The following is a 21555-nucleotide window of genomic DNA, read 5'->3' as shown; positions in this document are numbered from 1 at the left end:
CATATGCAAGACAGTTTTACAATTTCTTTTGATTATACATACAATGTTACAGTTGTTCATAAATAATATCTGAATGTGGGATTGTTAAAAATATAGCCCGGAATTCAAAATGATACATCTTAATGGATAATCCGTTATTTATTTATTTTTTTATTTATTTATAAACATAACCTTTTTTAAATGTAACATAAATATAAGATATATTAATAATATACTAATACATAAGGAAGTATAATATAACATAAGATGTAGTAATAAATAATGCGCTAATGTTATGTTCATTAAAAAATAATTGCCACTCTAACCTAATAGATCATTATACAAGATTACAAAACACGTCTTAAATTTACGACTGTTTTCTTTTGTAAATAAATAAATTTTCCTGTATCAGTATTTTAATTCAAGAAGAGTGCCAGTGTGCACTCTTCGGTGGTGTTATATGGAGTTCCTGTATGTCTGGGAGCGTTGTAGAGGGCCAGGAACGTGAGGCGCTTGGTTATGTAACAACGTAAGCTAAACATATCAGCGCCGAGGCGGCATCGGTTATAGCTGGAGTACCGTCCATAGACTTACAAGCGCTAATAAGAGCTTCAATAGTGAATAGACGGGACAGAAAGGAAGCAATTGACGGTATTTACACGGCTTGGCGTGAGAGATGGCGAGATTCGGACAAACGAAGGTGGACCTATGGGCTCATAAGCAACGTCAGGAACTAGGTGGAGCAAAAGCATGGTAACACAGGCTACGACTTTGCCCGGTTCCTGTCTGGACGTGGATGTTTTCTGGACTATCTGTACAGGATGGGCAGATGCCACACAAGTCGCTGTCACAATTGCGGCGGAGTGGATACAGCAGAGCATGTGGTGTTTTTTTGCCCTAGATGGCGCAACTTAAGAGTAGCGCTCGAGGATCAGGGCGTGGAGGGGGCCAACAATATAATCGAGGTGATGATCAGCGATAGCAACAAATGCGAATGTATCTTGATTACGATTACATCAATAATAAGAGAGAAGGCCAATGAAGAGAGGCGACGATAGGCTGAGCAGATGCGGATCTATAGAGACGTGAAGTTTGATGACGGGTGATCAAGGGAGGCCAGCTTCTGGAAGTGGGCGGCGGGGACTCCTCGGAGTCGTCGCTCGTCGATCGCCCCCTGGGAACGCCTTCCGGTCATACGGATTCGGATAGTAGAGTGCCTAGGTGATCATGCAGGGGCTGTACATACCCCATATGGCTTTGATTTGGCCCCTTGGCATTATAGCAGGGGAAGTTTTTTAGCGGGTGAGAGCCCCGCACTGCCGTCAGTGCGGGCCTGACGGCGGAGCTTTTTTCTCCCCATACGGAAAGAAAAAAAATAAAAAATAAAATTAATGATCGATAAACCATGGAAGAATTTATCAAAGATTTGATTATTTAAAACGTATGAAAATAAGATAAGGTGTATATTAGAAAATATTTTTATAAATAGTTTTTTTTTAATACTTTTATTTATAATCGCAGCAACAATTAAAGTTATTAGCGACTTATCAGTGTAATGTAATTGTACCGGTAAATGTGTAATCTTAAACAAACTCAGGCCGACCACTCCTGTGACGTTTGGGAAAATGAAACCAAAGAACATCAGTGTCCACGATATAGTAAGCAAATCCCAATTAAAGTTACTACCTTTATTAGGATTTGAACCTGAGATCTTTGGGTTCGAAATCAGCTAATTTACAACGACGAGTTTACCACTAGACCAATCCGGTGGGTTAAATAAATTTTAATAATCGTATTTATAATACTAGACTTAAGAATAAAAATACCGGACTATTTGATAAGTTCTGAGATGACGATTGTAAGGGATTGTTGAGAACATTATTAATTTTCCACATCTTCACGCGGAGCACAAATCAACTTTACATTAAGAATTCATTATTCTCTTATTGGCAGTTATCGATTATATATTGGGATTTATAAAAAAATAGTGAAATAAAAGGGTACTTTATGTAGTATTCAAATATTAGTAATTGAAAGTTAAAATACCAATGAAACTTAAGCCAAGCATCAGCTTGGCCAATGAAGCCAAATCAGCTCCATCGATTAGAACATTCTTCAAATGGTCTGGTTATTTTAGGATTTCTAATATGAACACAAATGACCCTAAATGTTTCGGATGGCCTGCTTAAGTTATAACTGCAGATAATATTATAACAATTGAAGATATCGTGATGGAAGATAGAAAATTGAAAGCGTATGCATGCCAGGGAACGTTTTCAAAAGAGTAGGTATCTCAAGCGAACGGTTGAATATGCAATAACAATTCGCAAAATCGGTGCTGCGAGAATAATCTTGCGACAATAACATTCAGAAGCCCAAAACTAATCAATAACGTGAACGATTAAACATTTTTAAGTAAGTTTTGAGGCTCTTTCAAAGTAATTGAGAGTAGTTTATGTGCGATTTTATAACAGTTAATAAAACTTGGATATATCATCATTACCGACCTGAAACCGGTGAAAATATTGGAGTCGGGGAACTTGCTCCAAAATAGGAGAAACCGTTCCATCAACAGGAAAGGGGATGACTACTGTTTTTTGGTATGCTTGAGACATAATCTTCATTGAATTTACGAAGAAGGGTAAAACGGTAAATGGAAGGTATTATATAAAAGTATTACGCATCATTTTTTCTAGACAGTTTATATGAACAAATAAAGAAAAACTACCACATATGCCGAAAAAAAAGGTTCTTTTTCACCAAGACAATGCACAAGTTTATTCTTCTGTGATTGGTACAGAAAATTTTCAAATTACATTTTTAAATTCTTCTCATCTCTTCCTTTTTTTCAGTCTTAGTATCAAAAAACTTTGATTTGTTTTCCAAATATTAAGAAGGTCATTGCAAGACTTGCATGCAGGTCATTCCATGACTTGCAAAAAATAAATTTATGCACAAAGATAAAGTTAATGCTGATAAATTACCAATTTTAAATAATTCGTTAAGTCATACCATAAGGATGGGCACGGAAAAATTTAAGTATCCTTAGATTAAATATATAGACTTCAAAGGAGATTATTTTTGAGAAATAATAAAGAAATTTTACCTAAAATTGTCCTCTTTATTTTTGAACATATCAAACACTTTTATATGAGTATTATTCATAAAATTTAATCATTATAAGAAGTAAGCTTATCTATAAGTTCCTCATTTTCAAGGTTTCCTAATTTCAAGGTGAACCATACGTATAATTTTGTAGATCCGTCTACAGGTGAACATTCAGCAAACTGGTGCAACAAGAAACACTGCCGTACAGCTCATTATATAGAAAGCTACTTTAGCGAGTTCATGTGGCGGAGGCTGATTCAACGCAATCAAGATCGATTTGAATGGATCTTACGAGATACAATAAACCAGCATATACCACCGGAAACGTATATGTAACTAAAAACATGAGCAACTGATATTTCTATACATAATATCAGGAAAATAAATGCTTCGTGCAATAATAATTTTGTACCATCAAATGTAAGAAGTGGCGCTCGTATAATAGAAAAGGACTTTTCTATTTCTGAAACGTAAAAGATAATTAATCGAAATAATCAATAAAAGGTTTTTAAAATGTACCTTTTAATTCACTTTCTAGGAAATATTTTAATATATTGAGTAGGTGATAAAAATACAATTATTAATGATAAAATATGAAGCTAAAAAGTTTATACTTAAGTTTTTACTTAAATCTATTCTCATGTATACAAACTGAATTTATGTAAATATAGTCTAGTTATAATAAAAAATATTTATTCCTACTCAGACACAATAGATGATACGCAATACAATAAGCATATTATTTACGTTATATCCTTTAATATATAAATTTGAACAATATGTAGATCTATTAACGGAACGTGAGTATATTGACACACTGCGCATGCTCTTAGTCATTGGCAACTTTATGATGAGCCAATTAGAAAGCGTTTCATGACGTCACTCTGTCTACATCAGGATAGTACTAAGAATAAATAAGGTTTAATTAATGTAAGTTACTCATATTGTTGTAAGTAATAATTGTAAGTCTGCTTGACCTCGACCTCAACCATCTAAAAAGTAAGTCTTACTTTGCTCGTTGATACCAAACGTCTTTATTATATAGAATAAAAATCAATAAATTATCTTTTTGTAAATGTACTTCTGTTTATTTTTTAATTACCTACATTTTTCTTAGTTGACATGGTAAATTTTATCTGTTTTTGATTTTATAAAATGGCAAAAAAGTAAATTTCTTCCTAAAGATGTTTACAGTCAAAAGTAATAAATTAAAAAAAAAATCTGTTAAAAGCAATACATATTGAAAACAGCCTTGAGCTTGATCACTAAATTTTCTAGTATCTTATAGATGACATAATTAAAATGGACTTTCATATTAAACGGTAAACCGATCAACTTTTTCGTTTTCACTCAACTAGGCTAAGGTTAAAACTAGTTTCCAGATAAAGAAAAAGTTAACTTGAGCTTTCGTTGAGATAAAATGAATACTTTTTACTTTATTTTGTTTAAAATATTACCTTACAAATTCTTCATATTGTGTTTCTCTAAGACAGCATTCAAACGGCTCCTGTCTGTTACCTTTAAACTCAAAATCCATTTGATGGATTTTGCTTTGGTTTTCATTATTCTAGATAAAAATTTATAAGAAAGGTTTAAATGTACGAAAAATATTGTTAACTTTTATCATGTTAATTGTTAGAGATATCAATTATGGACCTTTTCTTAATAGATTCTCCGACCAAGAGAATTAGAGACAGAACGTGTCAAAACATAAATCAATTAAACATTGTCTCAATGTTTAGTACATCAGTCCTAAATCGGACTGATGTTTCGGCCAAATATAATATAGTTTACGAAATGCAAAGTAAAGGTTACAATTGTACCAGTACGGATATTGTATTTCTAATTAGGTATCTACGTCGTTAATAAGTCAACTTCATTGTACGTCTTCAATGTGAATTAATTTTTTCAATTCATATTCTTTTCAATAACAGTGCTTTTCAACTCTGAGAAATTTTGGAAAGAAAAATTATGTACCAAATTATTTTCTGTTCATTTTAGTAGGGAAAAAAGGAAATTTTCACCCAGATATAGCCAAGTGCAATTGTTAGAATACTCGTATTATGATTTTACCGAACCCAAATTTGATTTTTTTTGTTTTTGGCTGATGATTATTTTACTATATAAGTTTAAAGTGTGTGCCAGTGGAAATATAAAATGTTTTTTTTTTAGTACATGAAAAGATCCAATTTCTGACCGGGATTCAAACTCAGAACCTTTAGGATGAAGTGGTTGGCGGAGTTATGGGTAACAACTTATTTAAATTATAGTGATACATACTTATCATTTTCATTATTCTATCGTTTATTAATTCATTTTTTTTTTTTTTGTATCGACACTGGTATCTGCAGGATCACAACAGTTTCATTTAATAGCATTTCTTTTATTTTCTTTCTAGTAATTTTTTATTATGCGTAAATATTCTTCTCGTTTTTTGCTAAATCCATACATTTTTTTTTCTTTTAGAATACTTCACACATTTTTCAGTTTTTGTTGTGAACATCTTGTTTAAGCATCTGTGATTTAAATCACAGATGATGTTAACAAGAAATCTATCTGTGATTTCTTGTTTGACCTGTTTGACAATTATATTTGATCTTGGTATTTATATTTCTGTTATTCCTCGATTAATGATTTCCTTGATTAGTTTGTTTTTGTCTATTGTTCAAGAATCCATAAAGGCAAGTCTGGGTTTCTTAATCGTGACTAATAGTTTGTCTAACCTTCCATAAATTTCATATTTTTTCGTGAATTGTAACCCTTTTCTGTTCTTCCTTATCCTAGTATTTACTTTTTTATTCTTTCAAGTTTTTTATTTCTCTTTGATCTATGATGGTGCATTCGGCCGCATATACTACCTTGGGTCTTACCACTGTTGTGTAATGCCTGTTTCCCCATTCTTGATATTCGTTTCTTATTATATGTGTGTAACACTTTCTCGATCTTTCCACACGCTTTGGTGAGTTTTATGATCCTGGTTTTACTGACTTTGTCTAGCCCGTAGTGCTGTATTCCGCAAAATATATGAAGCTCTCAACTGTTTTGTTTTTTCCGCGCCTTATGCTAAGATATTTGGGTGAAATTTTTATGTTTATGCGATTTACTTTTTTTTAAAAATACACATAGGCTCATTTTTTCAGCCATTTACATCAACGTGTTGTTTTCTTTTTCGGCTGTTTTTAAATCTTCGTTTACAAATTGTAAGTAATGCTTCGTGAGGCCTTTTGTTTCGAGTCCTAATCTTATTTTTTAATTCTCTTTTCTTTGCACTATTTTCACTATTCAATAATTAAATTTTCTAGATTTGCATTAAACAAAATCGGAGATAAACCGGATCCTTGTCTTACTCCTATGGATTATGGACGTTTCTGAAAGTTTGCTTTTGAATTTTATCTTTTATTTCGTCCTCTTATTGTTTGCTATATAAGATTAATTATTTTTTTCTCTTTTCAAAATTCTGCAAGGTGTTTAAAAATTATTGTCTGTCTATTGAATTGTATGCTTTCTTGAAATTTATAAAGATTACTATAATATTTTATACGATTGTTTGTGCATTCTTTTTTCATAAATACTTTAAATAATTTTATCTATCGAAAGCAATAATAATAAGTATTGGCTTTTTCATGTTACCTTTTTTCTTCGTGTTTATTTATAATTATGTACTTGATTGACAGCGAATGAAAACTTATTTGAAAGGAAGTAAATAAAAAATTCAAGTAATGTATTTATTTAATAATTGTTTTAAAGTGGATTTTAAATTAGCTGCTAAATTAAAAGGATTTAAAGATTTTTATATAATTATGAACTAGTATTATTTTCTTTATTGTAACGTTCTGTAGTGAACTCTTTGACCATGTCACATTGTATAAAAACAACCTGTACCGTAAAATATTGAAAATAAAATTGTACGGTACGTCGACAAAGAGGCAATTTACTTTAACGATTATACGTGGAAGAGAATTGTGACTGATAAAATGCTTTTAGTAATATGAAAAATAACAATAATTACAGCATTGTTAGGCACTCACCAATCCTTAAATAAATTGTTAATCAACAAATGTTTTAGTTCATATTTGAAAACACCATATGTTACAATAATTGTTAGACATAGAAACAAACTTTCCTTAATCCTACACTTCTGTCAAATACAAGACTTAACAATCAAATTTTAACTTCATAATACATTTATTAACTATACTGGTTCAATATATCATTCTAGTTGGCATTATAAGTGGGGTTTTTTTTTTTTTAATGAACATATTTTATATTAACCAATACATTATCGATTACTTGCTGACTGGTGAATGAACCAAACCATTCAATATTCAGTAAGGTTTAATCGTTTGAAATTGCATTAACCTTTTCAGTTTTTATTGACATAATGTGTTTCCCTTTAATTTGTCCATTTAAACCTCACGTCAGTACCATTTACGACTTCAAGTTATACATAATTACTTTGTGTTAAGACCTAAGAATACCCAGGCACATTTTATACACTGACAAACCTATAGAGGTTTACATCTTTAAAAAATGAGTTTTTATTCATATATTTTTAAATTACCAATAAATCTTCAGAAAATATTTTTTTTTAATTTCAAAATATTACACTGCACGGTTGTGGAATGCACTTTGACATTCTTTTTACACATCTGTCCACAGAGTTGTACAGTAGTGACTTCCAAAATAAGATCAAGTAGTTCCTTGTAAGTTTACAGTTCTGTCGTTTACAAATTACCTTTATTTTTTTATTTTTTTAAAACATGTGTCTCAAGTGAAACTGCGAGCCAATTTTTATACGTATTTAATCTATTATATAAAAAAAATCGATTTTAAAATTATAAAAACAAAGAAAACTACAAACTACACTGGATCTAATTAATGAGTGGCTGGTAGATGGAATATGAAGTTAATGCGCCTAAGTCTACGCATGTTACGTTTGCGGTGAGGAGAGGTGACTGACTGCCAGCGAGTTCAATTTTATGGCGTTTTCAGGCCGCATACTAACAGCGTGCGATACCTAGAACTGCATCTGCATCGCCGTCTAACATGAAGTCAAGGAGAAAAGAACGCATCTTAACTCGGCAGAGGGTGTGGGGTCTGACACAGCCCACTACATTTTTCTTTTATTATTAATTTTATGCACATTATACTTGAGTCATGGCTCAGTGTGCCTTCGCATAACTTCTGCCAGAGTGTGTTAGTAGTATTAGTTTGTGTCCAGTTGTTGTCGGACGTCTGTGTTGAGCAGTTGAAGTCATCTGGGGTGTGCTGCACCCCAACACACCAGTCACATTACAAAATTAATGAAGTTAAGTAAAGTTATATTTTCCTACTGTGTGAGATTGTTAAATAAAATAAATAGTGAAGAATTATTTTTTTCTTTACTTTTCATTTTTTATACTGTTCTGTATTAGTTTGGTAATGAATTATTACACATATCAAACTGTCCTATTGTTTTTACTTTTTCAAACCTAATATTTTATATAATTTTGTTCGGTATTTTTTAATTTTTCAGATGGATCTGTTTCAAGCTGAACAAAGAGAGATAAAGGTTACTTGTTGATGACGTATTTAATGAAGAATCTGTTGATTCAGATCGTGATTTATTACTAGAACAGAAAGCAGAGGATTCTGTCAATGAAACAAATAAGACTGTTCACAAGACATTTCTAAAGGATTTATCATACCAATTAATAAAAATTCAGATACATGAGCGAAAAAATGTAAATCTTCCATGGAAATGGACAACTACTGTCAAGTGTTTTGCGTCGCCTACTCGTCAACAAGTCAGCTCTCATCAAAAACTGCAAAGAAACAAAGTAGATGCGTGAAATGCCCAAGGAAAATTGATCGGAAAAGCAAGATGACATGCTGTAAATGTGATATGCACTTCTGCATGAAGCATATAGTAATAATGTGTAAAAAATATGGAGGGAAAACAATGTTAGATGGCAGAGAGCATGATTTTGTGAATTAAGTAAACTTAAAATAACGGTGTTTTCAATTTATATAAAAATATATTTCTTAAGAAATTATTTATATCTTTAATTTTAATCAATGTATTTCATTAATAACAAATTCATATTGTTTTTATTTTAATAACTAATTTTTTCAATACTATATGTTTGATAGATATAAAATAGACTGTACCAAATTGTTTAAGTTTTAAATTTTAACCTTTTAACAGATTTTAAAAATAGATTAATGATCAAAATTGTAAAATTTCTGTGTAAACGTTTATTTAATAATTTATTTATCCTAAGAATATTTTAACTGCATCAGGGAGAAAAATAAAACATTTTTGGAGTATGGGGGGAGAGGGACCCCACACACCACTTATGTAACAACAGGAAACACTACTGCGAGGTTAACGTTAAGTTCAGGAGATGTACTGGTTGTTAGGCAGGGGGTCGCAACAATCATTATCTAACAAGAAATTGCTATTGGCAATTTGGACATACGGAATCCAGCTATGGGGCACGACAAGTGAGAGTAACGTTGAAGTTGAACAACGATTCCATAAAAAAACTCTTGAAAAATATAACAGAAGTACCGTGCTTTGAGAAAAATACTGAAATACATGATTATGTGAGATTGCCATCCGTTCGAGAAGAGATACGGCAATTCAGTACAAGATACAAAATGAGACTGAACAAACATCTGAACTGGCTTGCGGGTAACCTTCTAGATAACAGCGGGGTGTTAGACGCCTAAAGCGACAGAATATAGATTTGAGGTGAATCAGCTACCCTAGAATGTTGCACATCGTTGAAATTCTTCATTTCATTTTGCCACTTACTTTTGTTGGTTCTTTGATTTATTTCACTGTTTCTTTGATTAGTTTTTCTTTGTGTGATTGATAAAACTATTTTTTGGTGTTTTCTTTGCTTTTTCTGTTCTAAACTAATTCAATGTTTTTTGGATTCATCTTTGTATGTACTTATTTTTGTTTAGTATATGTTTATATATACTGTATAAGATATGCATATATATATATATATGGAAGCATATGTATTCACATACAGTTATTTGAAGGATTTAAATTGAGACTCCTATCTGCATGTAATTTTTTTTCTTCAAATTTACTTATGGTTTCAGTAAACTGGAACAGTTTGTAAATTAAACAACACTGCGGAAAAAAACCAACGAATTTTTTTTACAGGAGATGCTCAATATGGCCACCAATTGGCTCCAGGCTTGCCGTAATACACTGCCACACGTTTCAAAATACGCATTGAAGCACCAAAGGTGTAATTGCATATATAAGTTCAGGTAAGTTGTTTTTCAGTTCATCCAGGTTATGACGAGTCTTGTAAACAAATCCTTTCGAAAAAAAGATCTTTTGGTGTAAGATCTAGGAATCTCGGTGGCTAAATATTCATTAAAATAATCTTATCCCTGAAAACTTCACGCACCAAATTTAACAAAATATTTGATGCGTGCGCCCGTTGCTCCATCTTTTTCTGGAATTACGCTCTAGAAATTTCTTTCTCATTTAGTCGGCCAATGGAAGGATAAATCAAATTTTTGCAATAACACTCTAGTTTTACTGATAATAATATAACAAAAACAAGCTAAATCGTATTTTGCTTTTTGATATAGAATTTTTTTTTAGGTTTATGGTTATACTTGGAACATCCGGGGTTAGAATCATTCCATTTTCTGCTTTTGATTTTTTCCTAATTTAATTTATTCAAAAACCTAAACAAACATATTTTTTACTCCATTTTCTTATTTACGATAATTTTCTTACAAACTATGGGAGATAGTTCTGTTACAAATTTAAAGATATTTTCAGGTCAAATGTTTGTTAATATTACTAATTTTTTGCCTTAACTCATCCCAATAATATTAATACAAAATTATTTAATTTTTGGAGCAAAGTTTTTGCCGAATTAACTCGAAAAAGCAAAATTGATTCAAGAAAGCAAAGCGCGTTTGAATTCATTTTTTACGATCGTTCTGCTCCAAATTATTCAATGAGTGCAGTAGACCGCATGAGTTGAAGTAAACTTCATTAAAAATACCAAATAATTATACATAATTTAAAAACAAAAATACTATTATTACTTTCCTCGTATCAGAGCTCTACAGCTACGCTGCAATAAAGAAATTATAATAATCAATCAAAAATGGGATATGGAGAATTTTTGCATTTCATGACATACACAAACTTCAAAAAACAAAAAAAAAGTGAGGAATGATGATAATCATAGTTTACTATGTACATGTGTTGGTCGTGATTGAAAATTAATAACTTTTTACTGAAAAAAAGCAGACTTTAATTCAATTTTTCACAGACTCGTGTATATAACGCAATATGTTGTTAAACGTTTGGTGCCAGTCTCCACGGATGGGATAGATAGTATTTTAGTGTCAAATTTCTCAAAACTTTGCAAACATAATCCCACTTTACATGAAGCTCGGTATATGCTTACCTTACCATTTAAAAACAAAAAATTCCAAAGAATCAAAAACATTTATCTTTTTATTTATTGCATTTCTTTTAAACCAAATTTTTATAGCTTCCTAAGCATAGTAGTAGTGTAAGGGACCAAAATAAAAAAATACTTCGGGATATATTATGGGTGGGGGAGCCGATAAAGCCGATTTTTTTAATTTAAAAAATTTTTCTATATCATTATTTTTCCAGTACATAAGAATAAATAGCCAATGCCAGGAAAGTAGAACAACTGTTTTGACATTTTTTTTTAAAATCAAACAGAAACAAATATTGTAAATACACTGTTTAAATATCTTACTTCAAAAGTTTTCTGTTACCTTTTGATTACCTTCATAATACATAAATTATTTTATTTTCAGGTATTCATGTTTTACAAAGTTTTTCTTACTGCTGAAAAAAAAGGTAAAATTAACTTTTTAACTATATATATAGATATATATAAAAAAAAATACTTCATGTAAAAGGAAATTCTCTCTCTTTTTACCAGGTGCTTACAACCATTCGTTCAATCCAGTGATCATAATTTGTATACACTGAGATCGAATACGAATTAAACATTATATAAGGATGGTTTTTACATAAATGTTTTACTTTTTAAAAATCTATAAGATAAAATACACAAACATTTGATTAGAAAGAAAATATTAGGTTACCTTTGAAGTTATTACGGTCGATTACATCATCAAAATGATATATACATCATGTTTTTACACATGGATAAAAATATAAAAAGGAAACTTTTAAATATTTTTTTATAATATATTTTAAAAAATACAAAGATTTAAACTTCTGATTATAATCGTATACAATCATAAATGAAATTGAGTAAAAGAAAATTTTGTTTAAAAGTTCCACTGTTTTTTTTAATATATTTTAAATTTAAGATTAATTTAGCTTTTAACCGTAAAAAAGAAAAATATTTTCAATTTGATTGATTATATATATTTTTTAACGAACCTATATTCAGATCATTCTCTTTAACAAATGATCCGATTTTTACTATGTTTTGTTATTTTGTAGAGAAAGTTATTCTGGTGATTACGAAATAAAATTTTTCTACTCAAATTAAATAGTAGATATTATAAGAAGTTAAAATAATTTAAACGTGGAGGAATGAAAATATGTTCATTTTCGTTTTATCTCATTACTACTGTGTAAGGTATTTCTATTCAAAGTTTAAAAAAATTATTTTGTTAACTTAGGGTTTAAATAATAGGAATATCTTCATATGTTATAGAGTCTAAGCTCTAACTCGGTAGTAGTCTCTTTACTTCGTTAATCTGTTTTTATTTTTGATACTTTTATTAAGAGTCAGGTTTGTTGCGATTCTTTCTGGTAGAATTTTTTTCATACATGTTTCTTTTATAGGTTATATGTTCTTTATTTCTTTCATTTATGCCCTAATTTTCTTAATATTCTATTTTTTCCCATTCTATTTATATATATTTTTTTTTAAATATCAATTTTCACATAAAAGTTTTTGTTTAAACTATTTTCTAAAATTAATCTGAGGACCTTCCTTGGACCTCGGTTCGTTCTGTTAACGAACAAATTTAATAAGATAGTTTTCTTTTAATACACTTTTTTCATATAAAGTGGAATTAAAGTAAGGAAATTCATATTTCAAAATTGAGGGATAACAAAAGGTACAAAGAAGTGTACATAGTTATAAAATTACATAGTTAAAATTTATGTTAAATTTACATAGTTATAAAATTACTCATTTATTATGAGTTTGACTTTTTTTCGTCATATTGAATTAAACTTTTTTTTTTAAAATAGGAGGTCGAATATAAGATATAGGATTACAATGAAATACTTTACAAGTAAAACGATGGTTGAAACCCTTTCTTCATAAATTCATTCGTCTTTGAATAGTAAGCATGATAATTTGCAAAAAGCGGAAAATTCACGATAGTAATAAAACGAGATAAAAGTCTCATAGCAATTTTTTTATTTCGTAAACCATCAGAATTACATCTTCAGAATCACATCTAATAATAAACATTAAACAGTTGGTGTTGAAGTTAATGGTCCAAACACTAATAATAACACCATTCACAGTAGAAAATAATACTAATAATAATAATAATTCACAATAACTAATAATTTGACATTGTACCACAAATTAAATGCTAGGTCAACAGGTATTATTTACTTTAAATATCACAATATTTAATTAAATGATTCCGGCTCTGAATTATTTAATACAATAAATTTTGTAAACATACTATTTACAAGAAATGTTCAAAATAATTCCCCACTATAGCTTGGCTGTGAGCTAACCTTATGTAATATGTCTGTTTATAACTTGTTGTGTCATGTTTGATGGTATACGTACAGATTCGTTTATTATACGCCTTTTCATGTCATTAACGTTTATTATCCAAACATTACATTTTTAATAATTTGTCTGTATACGTACGTTTAAAGTTATCACAAAAATCTTCGTCACAATTGATTCACTTATTGGTTCTCTGTTTTAAAATCTATTATTAAATAAATCGCATACCACCTTGTAAGGCTGTACTCTATCACCGTACCCGTACATCATCAACGGAGTTATTGTTTCTTTTTCACTGAGAGGATGTATTATCATTTGATAAAACTGGATGAAAACAAACATTTGAACCAATACAACCTATTTTTCTAACAGGTAATTAAATTAGAGACAATCAATACTGTTCTTTGTATGTTGAAATAAGAAGCCAAACTAAGAGGTTTATAACTTGCTGTTGTAAAGTAACAACCGATACAATTTGTAATTTAGAACCGATAATATTTTTAAAAAATGTTTAATTAAATATTGTGATAATAAAAGTAAATAATAATATCAGTCGACGTAGCCGTTTAATTTGTTTTAACGTTGCAAATCATTAGTTATTGCGTAATTTTTTTTTTTTCGGGGTTATAGACATCGACTGCTTTGGTCATTAGCCATTTTCCAAAACAAAATTATTATTGTGAACGTTGTTATTACTAGTGTTTTGGCCAATAACTCCAACAATAACCGTTTAAAGTTTATTATTAGATGTAATTCTGAACGTAAAATGAAATCAAAGATTTGCTGCCTCGTTTTTTTTTTACTATCTTTCGATTTTTCCGTTTTTTAAAATTTGATTATTTATAACCCGAAAACGAAGGAATTGATCGAGATACGGATTTCGTCATCGTTTTTCTCGCAAGATTTTACATTAACGTCATTTATTTCATTTCCATCTTTCTATGAAAAAAAAATTTAGATTCCATGTGGCGGATCCAAGATGGCGTGTAAAAGTTTCACATACCACAAAGTAATAATTTTGTAACAACGTATATCCGCACTTGTTTCTATCTCCTAATATCCATCAGTTATAAAATATAAAGCCGCTCCCATACTTTAATATCACACTCTGTATATTTTATTTGACTGTAAATTATTCTCATACGTATTTTTAATGTTTATTCACAAGAATTGTAACTGCTAATTTTTTACATTTATTTTTATCTTTAAATATCATTATCTTTAATTAAATCTATGATAGTCTCTAAATTTACTTTTAACAAAATTTCTATTTTAATAGAAATTTATTAAGAAATAAAATATTATAAGCTGACTATGGAGAGTTATAAAATATATATATATATGTATAAAACTCTTTAATTTTTAAAATGTTTGAAACACGTTTTTTAAACAAATCTATCGTACCAATAATACGGACTTATGGTGTGGAGTTGTGGCGGACAAGTAATAATAACGTAGATATCAAACAACGCTTCCAAAACAAGGTAGTGAGGACAACTGCAGAGGCGCCATTTCACACAGAACGATGAGAGGCACGATTATCTGAGCTTCCGACGGTTCCTGAGGTTGTGAAACAGAACAGTGTTAAAAACCAATATCGTCTAAAAAATAACGTCAACACCTAGCGATCAACTGACTGATAATAACGGGGTCTTCCGAAGATTGGATGTCTCCGTGTGCTTGTTTTAAGAGCTACTGAATAGTAGCTCTTAAAACAAGCACAATAGTAGTAGCTCTTAACGGCACGATAGTGTGCCGTTCTTGTCGCCAAATTATCAAACGATTTCCTTATGGTTACACATCACAAGCTGATTCTATACTCATTTTGGTAAAAAAAAAAAAAAATACTTAAAATTATTAGCAGTTTCTGAAATAGATTTGCATGAAAAAAATAGCTCAGAGCAGCCAAAGTTTTTTTTTTTTTAATTTTTACCTTCAAATATATGTGCCTTAAGTACATTTTTAAGAATTTATATATGTATAAAAAATAGCTGTAAATAATTTAAAAAAAATTTCTACAAGCAAAATAGATTAAAAACTATTATTTACATTAGAAAATTCATTTACTGTTTCAGGAAGTTGGATTTTCTATAAAGGAAATCTTACAATAAAATATAAATATAATAAAAAGAGTAAATTAAATGATATAACAAACGTATAAACATTTCTTCTTGTTCTGTTTTAATTTAAAATCGAAAAACTGGTGTTTTATTAAGAAGAAAAAGATTAAATATCTCTCTTATCTCACTTCCGACAAATTCAATTAAGAAATACAATATTATGAAAAAGAAAAAAATACAAGAAAATGTTTGTAAAATTGAAATACAAACAATCTGTACTAGACAAAGTAAATGAAACAAGAACAATGATATATGTGAAAAATATTATAAGGGATGAAAAATAAAAAGAAAATAGATTGAAAGAAATACTGAATAACATGGCAGGATTGGACCATACTTTATTAATATTTCAATATCGACTATCAGGGCCAATATTCAATCTACCAAGAGAAATTGCGTCTCCATGAAACAAATCTACCTTACATTTTTGTTCCAAAAAATAAAACATACTGCACAGAGTTTACCTCTTTATCCTCTACAAAGGATTGTTTATCTTTTTATTTGTTTTACTGATTCCTTAGTTTCTTTTTAGTATTTTCTCTAATACTCCTTTTAACTCTATTTTATCTTTTATTTTTTTATACATAAGATTATGTATATTTATGATTAATTCGTACATAAAAGATCCAAACAATAAATTTAGCTTAAATTTATTTACATTAAAAGACATATACATAGTCTTTAAAATAAGATTTTTACATTTAGAGCTGGCCATTTACCATTCTAATTCTACTTCGTCTTACATGACAAATGGTGTAATATTCTAGGTATCTCGGGTAATCTCTTGTTCGTAAATAGGACATTCGTATTGTCCTTCGTCAGGTTAAGTGCACTCACAGTTTGTCTTTTTACTCTCGTGAGGCATCTCTTCATTCGTTGTTTTCTTCCGCTCACCTGCTTTCTATACCTCATTTTAATAAAAATAAACTGTTATCTAAATGTAAATTACACTGTCTCATACACACACGCACAACACACACAATATACAGGTTGAGTCTTCTAATCCTTTGATAAAAGTTGAGGATTATTCACATCAGGCTTATCATTCGTGATAAGCGTAATAATAACAATTCTGTATGTTGAAATACTGGCAAATTAAAAAAGATTTTAAAGTAGAAAATGACTTCCGATTTTTAAAAATTAATTTTATTATTTCTATCAGCATTTCTATTGTTTTTATTTATTTTTATAAAAATAAAACACACACACACACACACACACACACACACACACACAAGAATAACATTTCAATTAATTTAAAAACCTCTCACTAAGTTTCTCCCTCTTATCAATAAATATTTTTTCAACATTGTTTAATAAAATACCCTACCATTTGAGCAGTCACAAGTTAAATTTTGTCTGAGATATAAACCTGAATATATTGCAGCAAATCTAGACAAATACATACTAATACTCCTAAAATTTTTTAATCACATTACAAAGTTTTATTATCTTTGAATTTAATGAACATTTAAACGTCCAGAAATCGTCTAAAGATATCAGAGGCTTGTATTTTACCAGTAGAAAGAATATCCCCTGTGTTATATAATATGATACTTCGGAAAATAAGAGACTTTTCAGTTTGGATCTAAACATTTAAAAAATTATATTTAAGTTGTATGGCACTTTTCAGCCTATAATCTTTATAAAAATGCAAACATTTAAAATTTAAAATCTATTATTACTTTACAGAAGTATGTATTAATGATAACATTAACCGTTAAAGGCTTTAAAATTCCGACCACCATGGAGGAGGGGTACCGTTTTTGCCTTACATCCGGAAGGTTCAGGGTTTGAACTCAAATCAGATTTTGCATTTTTCACATTTCAAAAAATTCATTCCAAAAAAAAAACAAGGTATCTTTAATTTGGCTCACGGTTGTTGTTACCGGTCAGAGAAAAGTAATAATAATAATAATAATAATATTAAAAATAATAATAGTAGTAATAACAGAATTAAATAATGTGTTCGTATTTTGTTTTTAAGTTAAATTTTTTTTTAACTTTATAGATCTCTGTATTCAACGGTCTATAACCGTAATCTATACCCGTTGACACTTTCTTTTTATTAGTTAAAACCTTAAGGTTTCACTTGATGAGAATCTAAAGTTAGGCGTTTTATACAATCGTGGGAAACATGAGTCCTAGAAAAATATATTCCGAACTTTTCTCATGAATTATTAAAAATACCAAAGGTTTAGAAATTCTAAAAGCTCTTCATATAGGAAAAAATCACATCAAACAATCAAGCAATCGAGAAGGAAAGAAAAAGTAAAAGTATAAGTATTGGTTGGTAGTAAAGGAACAACCTACACCAGAGAAACAGTGTTAACAAGAAAATTACTCTAACAAAAGAAGTGCGACAAATGTCCTTTAACACAAAAGTGATTATCGATTTTGCGTAAAACAGCTTAAGAAATTGACTTAATAGATATTTTTTAATCCTAAAAATCCACTGGATCTTTAGGTAGATCTGAATATCTCGAATTTGTTTTAGAAAAATCTTCACCTATTCCCATAATTACAGAATTATGTAATATATAGAGAATTGTAACTAGTAGAAAAGTCTTCAGAATATTAAAGAGAGATAAAATGAAGAACGGACATCGACAAAGAGATTGAAATAGAAAAATCAAAAAGAAACAATAAGGAAATTCTTTGTAGAAAGAATTTATAGAAAAGCTTAGAAGGTGTGGACAATAAAATTATTACGATTGCTGGAACAAAAGGATGGTTCGGCTGCTGTTATTACGTGTCAAACCCTAGGCGTAGGAGGTACAAATATTGTCGAGGATCGGCAAACTTAAGTTTCTCCGACGAAACACTCCTTTCGACCGGAACGCAGGCCCGAAATTCACGAAAGCTAAAAATATCAGTCAATTTTCTATTTATTACCCGCCAGTCCACTAAAGAGACCCTGCAGAAAAGGACGTTTACTGCAATAGGCAGGAGAGTATTGCACCCTCCGATATCCTTGCGTTCCGTTCCGAACTTAAGTTCAGAGTACAGCGTGCGATAAATACTAGTACGCCATAAATGCGAGGAAAGTCTGCAGGAGCATTTAGAGTGAATGTGGTAACATACGGGTGAAGAGTACGTGTAGAGTATCCCGTTTTGGGATTTTGTTATTTGCGCTTAAGTACAAGATATTCGATGGGTTCGTTGTAAATGAGGGACAAATTGACATTACTCATGTATAATAGTGTAACCTAATTTCCTTTTGTAAATATTAAAAGGACGTAATTCGTGTATAAAGTGAATCCTTGTTTTGTGATTGTTATCTTGCTGTTATGATATATTGTTAATTTTGCAATAATTTGTATAGCTATTACAAGGTTTATAGTAAAATAGAAATTCTATTTTGTTGTTTTATGATTCACCTATTTTATGCATTATACGTTATTGAAGAGTAAATAAGAATTGTTGTAAGAATTTTACGTGTGCTATCTCTCAGTATATTTGCCGAACATCGAAGACGCGAGAGAATTCAGCTTGTTTTAATTGATTTTTTTAATGATCTCAGTCATTTGGGTGTTTTGATATTTTTATTCGTAAATTTTTTTAAATTGAGTTTATTTGCTAAATCATATATTTTAAAATGTCTTTTTTACATATAACTTTTAAAAGATTTTGTTCTTTACAGGTTTCCCCTGTTTTATCAAATAACTAAATTTTCTTTTTTATTTACAGAAAATAAAGGTAATTTCACCTTCAAAAAATTGTGCTCCCGGTTAAAAATTTCTTCCGTTTTAAAATCACAATCGAACTAGACAACAGAACTATTTTCGTTTGACTTCCAAGAAGTCTTATTATGATTCTGTTTTTAATAAACTATCAAACCATTTAAAAAATCTAACCACCAATTTATTTAAATTCGACTAAAATTTTTTTCACAAACACAATATTACTCGTTCAATCAATATTTAATTAATACAAATTACAAATTTTAAAAAACCCTGAATTTTCTTTATAAATACATGCTCAAATAATTTTCATTAACGGCTTCTGAATTGTAATTTATTTTGTAGTTCTTTCTACATTTAATATATTTACTTTAATATTATTTCATGAGTTTATAATTTAAATAATAATTAATATGCGCTTTAATCGCATCAATTTTTTTATTTAATAATAATCGTGTATGTTTTTTCAACCCAAACTATTAAGGTTTTATCATGGTTTCCTGTGATCTACAAAGGCAAATTTCGTGATAATTTATTTTTTAATTGTAGAATAGTATACCTCATTCATTTCTGATGTGATATATATATATATATATAACACCGTAAAATATACTATTATATACTCATCAGAAAAATATATATATTTTTTTTATTTACTTTTAGTTATTTTTCATTTCCTTAAATAAATCTTTTATGAAAATATTTACAGTTTTAATAATTTTTAAATTTCCTGTTACAGAATCATCTTATGCAATCATTTACAAGGAAAAATAAAATATAATTCGTAATACTTTTATATGTATTTCAGTTTATTACAAATAAATTTATTGCTTCTTTTCTATAGTATTTTATTTAAATTATTCTATCTCAGTAAGGTAAAAATACTGTCTTGAATTTTTGTAAATATTCAATAACATTCTATAAAAAATCTGACTTCACTTAACTGACTTCACTATAAAAAATCTGAATCACTTGACTTCCTTGTACGCCTATTTAATTAAATATACGCATTTTTTTTTTTTTTTTTTTTTTTTTTTTTTTTAATGAATAGTACAGAAAAAGTTTACTTCATTAATAACATCTGATATTTTTTCTTTTTTTTTCTTTTTATTGTTCTTATTGAATTATTATTTATCGTAAAAGTGTTTTTGCAATCAGTGGTTAATATTTATTAATAAATAAATCAATATATTTAAATTAAAGAAAAAGATAAGAAAAGAAAAAGTAGATGAAGTCTGATTCGAACCGATTTACCTTCCCCTTGTAAGAACCAAATATTGCATTAATAAAATTTTATTTGGCTACAACCCTGGAACAAGGAAAATAAATATCAATTATGATATATCGTTGAAAAGCTCTCAATGAGGGATTATTACTGCACTTAAGGAAAAAAAATCCAATTGGAAAAATCCAATTTTTTGGATTTTGGGCTTTTTTGGACACTTTTGGTCAAGTCGATTGCAATCAAAACGGGAGGTGCAAAACCAGATGTTACAACAGTCCTAAATCAAAAACTTCAACATCCTACGGCTAATATTTTTTGAGTTACGCAAGATACATACGTACGTACAGATGTCACGCCGAAACTAGTCAAAATGGATTCAGAGAAAATTGATATTTCCGCTAAAATCTGAAAACCGAAATTTTTCGCGACATAATACGTCCTTTACTTCATACAAGGAACTAAAAATGAATTCAAATCAGCTTTAATTCATTGCACAGAGATTTTTTTTATTAAAAAACACTTTATCAAATATATATTCAAGTTTTGTTCATTATTTACTTTTTTTTTAACTGAATTAATATATATAAAACTGTACAAAGAAGAAAAAAAATACCTACAATATATTTTACTTAGACAGTTCACTTTCAAAAGTTAAACTATGAAAGGAGAACATAAAAATAACTGATTGTTCA

The sequence above is a fragment of the Lycorma delicatula genome, chromosome 4, assembly GCF_047948215.1.
Source record: "Lycorma delicatula isolate Av1 chromosome 4, ASM4794821v1, whole genome shotgun sequence".
Taxonomy (NCBI): Eukaryota; Metazoa; Arthropoda; class Insecta; order Hemiptera; family Fulgoridae; genus Lycorma; species Lycorma delicatula.
Note: the sequence above shows the minus strand (reverse complement) of the source record.